Source organism: Anomaloglossus baeobatrachus, chromosome 2 (genome assembly GCF_048569485.1).
Source record: "Anomaloglossus baeobatrachus isolate aAnoBae1 chromosome 2, aAnoBae1.hap1, whole genome shotgun sequence".
Lineage (NCBI taxonomy): Eukaryota > Metazoa > Chordata > Amphibia > Anura > Aromobatidae > Anomaloglossus > Anomaloglossus baeobatrachus.
Window position 1 is genome coordinate 349,602,616 of NC_134354.1, and position 13,713 is coordinate 349,616,328.

Consider the following 13,713-nt stretch of genomic DNA (forward strand, 5'->3'; position numbering starts at 1 on the left):
CTGTATGCAAGGTGTCAATTTGTATTGAATTGATGATGCCCTGCAACTTTGTAATTCACTTTTTTTCTCTATCTCGTTAACGTTTTCGAGATAAAAATGCTAACTCCATTGTTTTCCACAAGGTGGCGCTATAGGTGGTTTCATTGCGTAGCGCATGGATACTTTACTATACCTAGACACCACTTCTATGCCTATAGCTGCCGCCGTTCTCAAGTTAATGGCGGTGGACAGGATATGGGTGGACACACTGTATATAAATATATATATATATACACAGACACAATCCCCTCAACATTGAGATTACAACACAGAGAAGTCGTGGTTTATGAAACTCACATGATCGATAAACATGTTAATTATTTGCATATAGTTAAAAAATGGAAACATAATTTTTAAAATATCTTGAGTAATTCAGTATCTAGTATGAGTGCTACACACAGAAATCCCCGCACTTACATGCCTTTGCATGCTATTAATAAGGTTATTCAGGGTTGCCTGAGGAACGCTCTGCCACACTGAATGCACTTTTCAGCATGACAATGCCAGGCTACATGTTGACATGTTGCTGGTGCTTCTGTTAGAAACCTTCATGGCTTCAATATTTTACCATGGCCTGCACTGTGTCTGAACTTGTCTCCCTTCAAGCATATCTGGGACCTCATTGGTGAGCAATTACAAACGTAGCTGCCAGCAGTGGATCTTGATGACTTACATGCCAAAGTACAGATCATTTCTCAGACAACCATTAATAACTTCATTAATAGCGTGCCAAGGCGTATAAGTGCGGGGATTTTTACACATGGCTCTCATACTATTTACTAAATAAATCAAGATGTTTTTATGTTGATGTAGTTTACATTATTTAATATTACCATGTCTCTTAATCCTGTGATTTCTATTATACCACAACTTTGCCTTCTTGGTGTTGCAGTTTAATTGTTGTCGAGTGTGTATATACATTTTGCATACACACACTACTTCCTGTGATGATGTGGTGACAATATTGTACATTTTGTGTCAGTGCCACAAGGAAGGGGCCAACTGCTGTCTAGTTCTGCGGTACTTTATATTTTCTGTATTTTCTGCCTTGCAGGGATGATTAAAAATAATTGGATAGACAGATACTTGGTCATTTGTCCTTGTGTCAGGGGACAGGGCAGTCTTCACTGGCAGTGCACCAAATTTTCTACTATTTTACTGATGATTCAGATGCCCCTGGACAAGGCCAGAGGTCAGCAGCCTGTCAAAAGAAGATGCAAAGACCTATAATAACAGTCTTGAAAGTGATTACCTTCCTTGTTGGCAATAAAATGAAACACTTTCAGGCCATTTCAATTAGACATACGGTGATTGAACGTTATGGTTATCTAAGTACCTGCATATGCTTATCGAGATATCACATTGTTCTATATATTGTGATTAGTACAAAATGATAGAAAAGATGTGCCCTTTAACTAGTCAGATGTCTACTTTAATTTTGTTAACTGGGGCTAGATATGATAGTTGGAACCTATATTGGGAACCTTTTTTAAGTCAAAAATAGTTTTTACTATAATTTTTGCACTGTAATGAATAAAAAATCATGGCTGAAACTACTGAAAAATTCCCATGTCATACTGAATTTATAGTTTTCTGTTTACTATGGAATGATGATGTTTCATCTGTTTGATCATGAGAAAATCTTGCTATAGTACAGCATACGGTGTCTAGTATTCTACAGTAACTTTTAGGCCGAGGCCACATGGGAATTACTGCGAGTCCTCGCATGACACTCGGCACACGGTCACAGCACAGTGGGAGCCGACTGTCATGCGAGTGTCGTGCGACTGTGGTCCGATCGTGAGATCAGACTACAGTTGCGGAGGGGAGATCCACCTGCGGCTGTTAACAAGATAAATATTACTTTCAATCTTTGACAGTGGCATTTAGCTCGACCTACAGGAAACGTTTTACTAAGGCCACCCATTGGCACCCCCATCATTTCATCGCCAATGGGTTGTCATGACAGCTAGGGGTCAACTGATGCCTGTCATCATGATCCTCCTGTGAATGCCGGCTGCGAGCCAGCATTCATAAGAGATCGTGATTTTTGCTATACAGAACAGTGCTGATTTACTGCTCTGCATAACACCAGCAATCTATTAAATCACTTAAATAGTTTTAAAAAAAATTAAAAAAAACACAAAAGTTCAAATCACTTCCCTATTGCCCCATTAAAAATAGAACAATTATAAAAAAAATTAAAAATGCACATATTTGGTATTGCCACTTTCAAAAATGTCGCTCTATCAAAATATCAAACAATTTAATCTGATCGATAAACGGCGTAATGAGGAAAAAAAAATCAAAATACCACAGTTAAATTTTTTTCCGCAACATTGCAATAAAATGCAATACAAACTATCAAAACATGTATCTACCCCAAAATAGTACCAGTAAAAACATAAGAAAACTATATATGTTTTGTATCTCCATACTCATACTGACCTGTGGAATCATTCTGCCAGGTGAGTTTTACCACATGGTGAACATGGTAAATAAAAAAAAATAAATAACATTCTGGAGTTGCACGTTATTCTGCAATTTCACAGCACTTGGCATTTTTCTCCCATTTTTTTTCTGTACACTATGTGGCAAATGAATGGTGTCAATCACAAGTACAAATTGTCTCACAAATAACAAGCCCTTAAACCGGTATATTGACAAATAAATTAAAACATTATGGCTCTTGGAAGAAGGGGAAGAAAAAATGAAAATGGAATATCCTCTGGGAGTAAAGGGATTAAATAGCATGAAAGTCAGCAAGTTTGCTTTTTATATCTGCTGTCATTCTTCTGCAATGAGAGCTTTTATCATTCATAGTGTGCAGCTTGTTTCTATGAAGCTTGGCCACCAGAACCTGCCCAGACGCTGGCCGAGTGTGCTCAACAGTTACATTCCAGGAAAGGGGTTAAAATACCAACCACTTTTCTCCAGCCCATTCATTTCTATACACAGTTATCTGCTCATCTGCCTCCCCTACCTTCTCAGCTCCTGTAGACTTGATATTATAAATCCTGAAAAAGCCCTAGCCAGAAGCAACAGTGTTCCGAATCGGCGCCACCATAGCCGCAAGCAGCCTGCTGCGGTTCCAGTTGCGCCCAGTTACCGGGCTGCCATTTTTGGCCGTGCCTCGGGTCGTCCAGCTGGCTGCTTCTCCTCCATGTCTAAGTGCGGAGATGTGGCTAGTGCGCATGTGCGTGCCGATTTACCCCAACCAGAGCCAAAGTCCAGTGTTTCGCCTAGTGAGCATGCTCAGCCTGACTGTGCCATTCCTGAGGCTTAGTACTCAGTTCAGGGTACTGAGCATGCTCCTACACTTAGTGCGAAAAGCCTCTTTGCACAGGAACTTGGACATCGTTCCATGTCTAAGTCCTGTGTTGTGCCTACTGAGCATGCTCGGGCAGATAATCTCATTTCTGAGACTGTTGTTCAGGCTACTGAGCATGCTCAGGCACTTAGTGCATGAGAAGCTAGGTCCCGTAAGGACCTCACTGGGCATGTCCGTGAGGTGGCAGGCTCTGATAGGCTGACACACATCAAGTGTCCTGACGATGTGGCCACTCCAGACTGCCCCTATAACACGGCACCTCACCATTGGTTGTCAGACGATGACTGGTGAGGTGTTTGGGGCGTGGCAGCCATGAGGTCATCAGTGATGTGGCGGTTCCTGTTCTTTTCATATCGGCTTCCCAGTCAACGCTACCAGTGTGACCACCTGGCCTGACGTGTCCTTCACACACGTGGCCAGTCGAGAAGTGACCAGAAATGCTAATCGGGGAACCAGTGTTATTTCAGAGCCACTCAGCTCTGTATTCTCCGCTTAACCTTCGGGTTGCCAGCAGCTCCTTTGTCATCTGGAGCATGGTGGGCCCCGACTGTCAATTGAGATATTTACCACCTAATCCTGATCTGCCAGTCCCCCCGTAACAAACGGCTTCTCCAAGAGCAGATCTGATAATGAAGGATCTCACTTTCCCGATCTGTGTGCGTGTTGAAATGCCCAGTTATGTAAATACAATTATAGCAGTGAACATTCCAGAGCAAACCAATGATAGCTGAATGTATTACAGCAAAATTGATTTATACAGTTCTCCTAAGGGTTCGGTTCCACTTGCGTTCTGTACTGGCGAGTGGAATCCGATAAAACATCAGATTGCTCTCACTCTAGTTCAATAGTATGGGGCAGTGTCTATCTGCAATTGATTTCTCATGACACAGCGTATGCGGAATGGATTGCAGCATGCTGCGTTTGGCAACGAGTCTCAATTCACGCACCCCCCATACAAGTCTATTGAAGTGTGTGAAACATCTCACTGTACTCGCATGTAATCTGAGTGCAGTGCGATATACGCAGAGACAGGCAGCAGAGGAAACGGGGAGAAAGTGCTCCCTCCCTCTACTCACCTGTGATGCGATTGCAAGATCGCATCACAGTCGCATGACCCTCGGCTGACGCTCACAGCAGAGGGTCATTAACTTATTGCTTCTGATGTTCTCGCATAGGAAGCTATACACTAGTGGAACCGTACCCTAATACTACTGGTCTGCTACTTACCAGAAATGTCAGGAGTGCCCACCCTGCCAGAAGGCAGACTAGAAAGAGACTAGAAAGCTGTGAGCTGCTCAAGAGACAACTTGAGAATAACCCTTTAATAAAAAAATTATATCTGATTCTCCAGGATGTAATAGTGGAATTACATATTTTGGATTTTGCTTGCCTTTGAAGTCGATCTCCAGCCAAAACTGAAAACTGTGTCAGCATTGCATAAATGACATTGCTAGAAGAAGAGCCAACGTTTATAGAGCAAACAAAGAATTAATGAAAAAATAATTGCACATAGTGTGGAATCCAATGCCCCAGGGAAAGTGGTTAGTGTGTCCAGGTGACTGGTGAAGTGAGAGAGGAGAAGGAAATATTTTTTCAAACTGAAAAAACATCAATAATAATTGCATCAAATCCTTCAGATGAAAGATGAATAATAAATTATAGCCTGCCCATGGTACCCAGGAGTATCTTCTGAATTTCTTGACAACAATTTTTCAAGCAATCTTACGGAAAGTTTTTAGAAACATATCTCTTGGAAAACTATATTTTAGAAGACGAAAGACTCAAAATAACTTGAGCTTTTTGTAAAATTTTTCATTGTCTTAAGAAAATATATTCACAAAAAAGAGTATTTGTTTTTAAATTTTAAAATGTAATTTTTTATGCTGTTTAATGACCAAATCATAGCTGAACATTGATTTAGATATGAATCAGCTTAGAAGATTGTTCAGACTAAGAGAAATAAAGGTTACAGAAAATGCTATCAGACGAGCTCACTGATGGATCTCACTGTTAAGGAAAATCTGTCAGCAGGATTTTCCCACCTACATACTATTTATATGAAAAAAAAAATCCAGCAACACATTCGATTAATTCCTTAAAAAGCCATTTATTTCAAAAGAGTAAAACAGCACTAGGTTATCCTAGACATAATAGGTAAGTAAATGCAACAAGCTATACTAGACCCATGCTCTAGTATATACCACAGGGTTAGTATATACCACAGGGTTCGGAACGCATAAGACGTGTTTTATGTTTTCTTATGGATATCCATACAACCTAGTGTTGTTTTACTCTTTGGAAATAAATGGCTTTTTAAGGAATTAATCGAACGTGTTGCTGGGAAAAAAAAAATTGTAATGCTTCTGGACCTCACTTCTTGGACACAGAGCTGACCTCCTTGCACCGTTCCTCTGTGCAAGGACCCAGGTGATTATATTATCAGGTGAGCTGAAAACTCTTGTTTCATACTATTTATATGAGTATTTAGCTTTGACAAAGACAATCCAGCAATACCTTTACATAGTCTGTACCTCCATTCTTAAAGCCTCGGTCACTGCAGCTCTATTCCATGCCCAGTGCTACCTCCTCCTGACTGACAACCTTAATGCTGTTTGACTTGAGGCAAAGGAACAGTCAGTCAAGCAGGAGGATATGGCATTAGGTGGGAAATAGAGCTGGAGTGTCAGAGGTTTTACATCTATAGCCTCATTTGCATATCAATTTAAACCCTGATTTCTCAATAATTGAGGAATGGACTGACCAAATATTGTTGGACTTGTCTGAAAGAGCTACATATCCATATAAATAGCTGGGGATGGGAAATCCTACTGACTGATTCCCTTTAACTTTAGTCTGCTTTGCACTGTAATTCATAGAGGCTCTAGAAGCCAATCGTTTAATATTTTTAGTGAAACGTTGCAAAAATGCTTTCATAACAAAGAAATACATGCATTTACTAAGTAAAAACATAACGGCAGTGAAAGGTGTCCATATCCTATAAATTCTGCCATTCAATGTTCACACCATGACTAGTGAAGTGAAATAGATCAGGGCCTCTAAACTCAATTTGTGTACCGTTTGTACTTATTCTTTGACATCAGTTTAGATCCAGGAATGTTAAAAGCATTGGCAATAAACCAAAAAGAATTAGATACTGAATATGAAACAGATATTATACAGTATCTCTGTGACTGACTTCTACATGCTGTTATATTTTACTTTTTAATAACACAGCAAAGGACATAATTCAGAATAAACTCATACAAAAAAACACCAGAAAAAAAGCCACCAGCCAAAAAAGGTAAAAAAATGGCAGATGCACATGCAGGATGCAGCCATCCCCCCATGATACATGTAGAATACTGATGAGATAACCACTCACAGCCTACCATATAATTTACCCTTCCTAGGGGGGTCTCCAGACCTCTGTCCTCTGCACTGCTGGCACTTTATGTTCTGATTCTTTGGTAATTAGGCTGTACTGGGTATGTTACTTGTGTTAACTATTCATTGACATTGTACCGCTCTGTGTTACTTTATCTGCCTGTGCAGCCTTCTATGTGTGTTACCATGTACTAATAGCATTTTCTATAAGATTTTGTGTGCCGGCAAACTTTCATGCCTTTTATCTTCTCCACGGTACTTTTTTGTATTTATACCTCTGAACTACCTATTAAATACACTTGATATTTTTGCAAATGATCCACTTTGTCCTCCTGTTTTTGAATTCATATAATGGAGGGGCGGCTGCTAGTATTAAACCTGCACACTAATGAGATTTAACATAGATTTAACATAGGGCGCCAGTCACACAGGTACGTGTAATGCACAGTGTCCGGCTTACAGCCTAATGATCACACCCTTTTATTCAAGCAGCCGGGCTGCCCAGCACTATATAAGTGAACTGACACAAAGGACAGAAACCCCAAGGGGCCGGCTGCATCCTGCGGAAAATTGTGCGATACCAAATTATACAGGCATATGAAAAAGTTTGGGCACCCCTATTAATGTTAACCTTTTTTCTTTATAACAATTTGGGTTTTTGCAACAGCTATTTCAGTTTCATATATCTATTAACTGATGGACTCAGTAATATTTCTGGATTGAAATGAGGTTTATTGTACTAACCGAAAATGTGCAATCCGCATTCAAACAAAATTTGACAGGTGCAAAAGTATGGGCACCCTTATCAATTTCTTGATTTGAACACTCTTAACTACTTTTTACTGACTTACTAAAGCACTAAATTGGTTTTGTAACCTCATTGAGCTTTGAACTTCATAGGCAGGTGTATCCAATCATGAGAAAAGGTATTTAAGGTGGCCACTTGCAAGTTGTTCTCCTATTTGAATCTCCTATGAAGAGTGGCATCATGGGCTCCTCAAAACAACTCTCAGATGATCTGAAAACAAAGATTGTTCAACATAGTTGTTCAAGGGAAGGATACAAAAAGTTGTCTCAGAGATTTAAACTGGAAGTTTCCACTGTGAGGAGCATAGTAAGGAAATGGAAGAACACAGGTACAGTTCTTGTTAAGCCCAGAAGTGGCAGGTCTAGAAAAATATCAGAAAGGCAGAGAAGAATGGTGAGAACAGTCAAGGACAATCCACAGACCACCTCCAAAGACCTGCAACTTCATCTTGCTGCAGATGGTGTCAATGTGCATCGGTCAACAATACAGCGCACGTTGCACAAGGAGAAGCTGTATGGGAGAGTGATGCGAAAGAAGCCGTTTCTGCTAGCACGCCACAAACAGAGTCGCCTGAGGTATGCAAAAGCACATTTGGACAAGCCAGTTACATTTTGGAAGAAGGTCCTGTGGACTGATGAAACAAAGATTGAGTTGTTTGGTCATACAAAAAGGCGTTATGCATGGAGGCAAAAAAAACACGGCATTCCAAGAAAAGCACTTGCTACCCACAGTAAAATTTGGTGGAAGTTCCATCATGCTTTGGGGCTGTGTGGCCAATGCCACCGGGAATCTTGTTAAAGTTGAGGGTCGCATGGATTCAACTCAGTATCAGCAGATTCTTGACAATAATGTGCAAGAATCAGTGACGAAGTTGAAGTTACGCAGGGGATGGATATTTCAGCAAAATAATGATCCAAAACACCGCTCCAAATCTACTCAGGCATTCATGCAGAGGAACAATTACAATGTTCTGGAATGGCCATCCCAGTCCCCAGACCTGAATATCATTGAAAATCTGTGGGATGATTTGAAGCAAGCTGTCCATGCTCGGCGACCATCAAACTTAACTGAACTGGAATTGTTTTGTAAACAGGAATGGTCAAATATACTTTCATCCAGGATCCAGGAACTCATTAAAAGCTACAGGAAGCGACTAGAGGCTGTTATTTTTGCAAAAGGAGGATCTACAAAATATTAATGGCACTTTTATGTTGAGGTGCCCATACTTTTGCACCGGTCAAATTGTGTTTAAATGCGGATTGCACATTTCCTGTTAGAACAATAAACCTCATTTCAATCCAAAAATATTACTCAGTCCATCAGTTATTACATATATGAAACTGAAATAGCTGTTGCAAAAACCCAAATTGTTATAAAGAAAAAAGGTTAACATTAATAGGGGTGCCCAAACTTTTTCATATGACTGTATAAAATGATAATAAATGTGAGCTATTGGTCATATTTTGGCCAAAATACGTAAGCTCCTAACCCAAACATCAAGGGTCCCCACGCTTACAAGTCCCTAACTACATTAAAATAACTCACCAAAGGACATAATTCAGAATAAACCCATATTCTGGTGTTTTTTTGTATGAGTTTATTCTGAATTATGTCCTTTGGTGAGTTATTTTAATGTAGTGTTTATTAGAGTTATTTTAATGTAGAGTTTATTCTGCAGTTTACGTTTTGCTGCATCTACAGATGAACAAGTCTACAAGAATAGTTAAGGAATAAATGCAAATCTAAGTTATGATTGTATGGGGGATGACTGAATGTGCTATGTTATTTGCTGCAAGAATAATTGTCCTATATTGACCAATCACCAAAAGGCAAATACTGAACCCCCTTTTGCAACTGAACAAGTTTGAATTTAATGTCTCTACAGTAGGAAATGTTATATAGTAGATACCATATTTGATACAAAAAACTCAAAGGCTTAACATTTTTTCAGTTCAATGTGTGATCAAATTACAGTTAGGTCCAGAAATATTTGGACAGTGACACAAGTTTTGTTATTTTAGCTGTTTACAAAAACATGTTCAGAAATACAATTATATATATAATATGGGCTGAAAGTGCACACTCCCAGCTGCAATATGAGAGTTTTCACATCCAAATCGGAGAAAGGGTTTAGGAATCATAGCTCTGTAATGCATAGCCTCCTCTTTTTCAAGGGACCAAAAGTAATTGGACAAGGGACTCTAAGGGCTGCAATTAACTCTGAAGGCGTCTCCCTCGTTAACCTGTAATCAATGAAGTAGTTAAAAGGTCTGGGGTTGATTACAGGTGTGTGGTTTTACATTTGGAAGCTGTTGCTGTGACCAGACAACATGCGGTCTAAGGAACTCTCAATTGAGGTGAAGCAGAACATCCTGAGGCTGAAAAAAAAGAAAAAATCCATCAGAGAGATAGCAGACATGCTTGGAGTAGCAAAATCAACAGTCGGGTACATTCTGAGAAAAAAGGAATTGACTGGTGAGCTTGGGAACTCAAAAAGGCCTGGCGTCCACGGATGACAACAGTGGTGGATGATCGCCGCATACTTTCTTTGGTGAAGAAGAACCCGTTCACAACATAAACTGAAGTCCAGAACACTCTCAGTGAAGTAGGTGTATCAGTCTCTAAGTCAACAGTAAAGAGAAGACTCCATGAAAGTAAATACAAAGGGTTCACATCTAGATGCAAACCATTCATCAATTCCAAAAATAGACAGGCCAGAGTTAAATTTGCTGAAAAACACCTCATGAAGCCAGCTCAGTTCTGGAAAAGTATTCTTTGGACAGATGAGACAAAGATCAACCTGTACCAGAATGATGGGAAGAAAAAAGTTTGGAGAAGAAAGGGAATGGCACATGATCCAAGGCACACCACATCCTCTGTAAAACATGGTGGAGGCAACGTGATGGCATGGGCATGCATGGCTTTCAATGGCACTGGGTCACTTGTGTTTATTGATGACATAACAGCAGACAAGAGTAGCCGGATGAATTCTGAAGTGTACCGGGATATACATTCAGCCCAGATTCAGCCAAATGCCGCAAAGTTGATCGGACGGCGCTTCATAGTACAGATGGACAATGACCCCAAGCATACAGCCAAAGCTACCCAGGAGTTCATGAGTGCAAAAAAGTGGAACATTCTGCAATGGCCAAGTCAATCACCAGATCTTTACCCAATTGAGCATGCATTTCACTTGCTCAAATCCAGACTTAAGACGGAAAGACCCACAAACAAGCAAGACCTGAAGGCTGCGGCTGTAAAGGCCTGGCAAAGCATTAAGAAGGAGGAAACCCAGCGTTTGGTGATGTCCATGGGTTCCAGACTTAAGGCAGTGATTGCCTCCAAAGGATTCGCAACAAAATATTGAAAATAACAATTTTATTTTTGGGTTTGGTTTATTTGTCCAATTACTTTTGACCTCCTAAAATGTGGAGTGTTTGTAAAGAAATGTGTACAATTCCTACAATTTCTATCAGATATTTTTGTTCAAACCTTCAAATTAAACGTTACAATCTGCACTTGAATTCTGTTGTAGAGGTTTCATTTCAAATCCAATGTGGTGGCATGCAGAGCCCAACTCGCGAAAATTGTGTCACTGTCCAAATATTTCTGGACCTAACTGTATATCTTCCTTTTGAAGTCCATGGAGAGGAGCATGATAGGAAGAGGCAAGAGCAATGGGAGATTCACAGAGAGACACATGTCTGGGAAACATGCTTGGAAAGCAATACCCAGCTCAGCTCAGCTTTTTCCTGCCCAAAGCTAATAGATTCAAAAGCATATCATATTATGAGATCCATGCCATGTTTTAAAAGGAATGTGTCAACAGGTTTTTGATACCTCATCTGAGAGCAGTATAATGTAGAGACAGCGATGTCACTTACTGAGCTGTTATGGTCCAGCGACCGCTGACATTCTCATAGATATCCCATTCAAAGGAAAACACCATCCCTTATCCAGAGATAGTGGCAACCAAGGAACTAAGATCCACTACACCAAAAAGTCCAGGAGGAAAAATCTGGAAAACCCAGAAAAAAAAAGCATAAGAGTGGTTGGGAACTAACAGGCAGCAATCCCATGATTATATATACACAACTAGAAATAGCGGTGGAGCATGCCTACTCTAACTAGACACCTAGTCACCGCCTAAGAAACTAGCTAGCCTCAAAGATCAAGAAAGGAATCCTAACTTGCATCAGAGCAGCCCCAAAGGGAAAGTGAAAGCCCCAACATATATTGACGATGATATAAGAAATAACCAATACACGGTTAGGGATAGACGAGCAAAGAGTGGCCCTGCTAACCAAGACACAAAGGATAGGATAGATCACTGGGTGCTGCCAGCAAAAACCCTAAGATATGCCAACTCATGATGATCAAAATTCCCTTAAGACCACCGATCCTCTATCCACTACATCAGTGAACTCTTGTGCAAGATATTAGACAGCATTAGCATCCAAAAAGGTTGTCTCAATAATCGGCTAAGTAGCAACTGCCATAGGCAGAAAAATATTCAATGTCCAACAGGACTAATATAGAGCAGTCCATTAATGTGGTCTAATAAACTGTATACTAAGTACAACAAAAGTAAATATGCAAAAAGGATGGAGAAAGGTCTTCACTGGATTCTCAGCAAGGTCTCTTTGTTAAAGTTCATCAGTGGGAACCCAATGAAACACAAAATACATATATGACCGAAAAAACGCAAAACCATGCTCAAACAGAGAAAAAACTCACTATGCATTTTTTAACTGTGACTGAACATTCTTCATAGGACTTCAAAACAAATTGACAAAGAATCAAAATAAACATTGCAAATAATAGAAAAATGCTTGATAAGTGTTCAGTCACAGACTAGAAAACAAAGTACTTATCGAAGGCTCCAAAAGACGACATCAGGATGACTAGGAAAAAAGGCAAAAATTTAATCCACAAAACAGACACACTGTAGCAGACATACTGGAGATCTCCAAGAGAAAAAGACAAGTATGCTGGAGAAGTGTCCGGTGGGTCACAGGCACACAACCGACATAATAGGAGGACCTGGTGTTCAAGACATGTTCACTGGAAAAAAAACTGACACAGGAAACAATATATCACTGGTATCAGCTTGAGGCAGAATCTCTTCCTTGATACACCAAGGGCTGAATATGATTTGCCCACTGGAATTAGAGCTAAGCCCCGCACCTGTCTCACTGACAAGCACAGAACCTGACTCACTTCCAGCACTGGCCACTAGAGGGAGCACAGAAACAGTCTCTTAGCCACTTCACAACCAGCAACGGCCAAACCAACAGAAATACCATCCATAAAACGTAGCTGTTTGCTCTCAGTTTCATAAAATCAATGTTTTCTCTTCTGCAGATCTAGCAGTTATACAGAGCTCATGAATATGGTGGACTACCTGGTAGCACGCCAAGTAGTCCTGTAATGATAATTATTCTGTATCTTCCTAGAAGCTGTGAATTCCAACCGCTCTAATTATCAGTCCTTTAGATAACTGTATGATTGTACTCACTCCTCAAAGCATCAACAGATAGTGTTAACTCAGCCCAACGATGACTTGTAGGAAGACAAGGGGCAAACGCTGTAGTTTTCTTCTAGAATCTTGTATTAAGTACAAAGTAAAGGCAGGTGAAAAGGAATAATCTGTACAGGGTTATAGACATGTCTTCAGCAATGGTTCCTCTCTAGACTAAACTGAAGGAGAAGGGAGGAGCTTTCTATACAGAAGCCAACTAAGGGAGGAATATAGGGACAAACTTCATACAGTCTAAATCTACCTAGTAACAAAAAGGAATTTCCTGATAGGAGCAAAAATATGCAATGCAAGAAATATATACAACAGGTTGTTCCCATTCATGGGACACAACACTCCCCGTCTGAAATCATCTGATTTCACAAGTCCTTCTACGACGTAAGGAGTCAATCCTGTCCCTCGATGTCACGAAACCTGTAACGAGAAAAGAGACAAACACAAAAAATGCAACGGTAATGCACTGAATTCAAGTCCATGCTTGGTCAATGACGCATAGTCCTTGCGTAAAAATGTAAAAGTAGAAAAATGGAAAAAATGAATCCAAGTTCAACAAACCCATCTTCAGATTGGGGAAGCCGCAAACATACCAACTCTTCCTCCAACCCAATAATC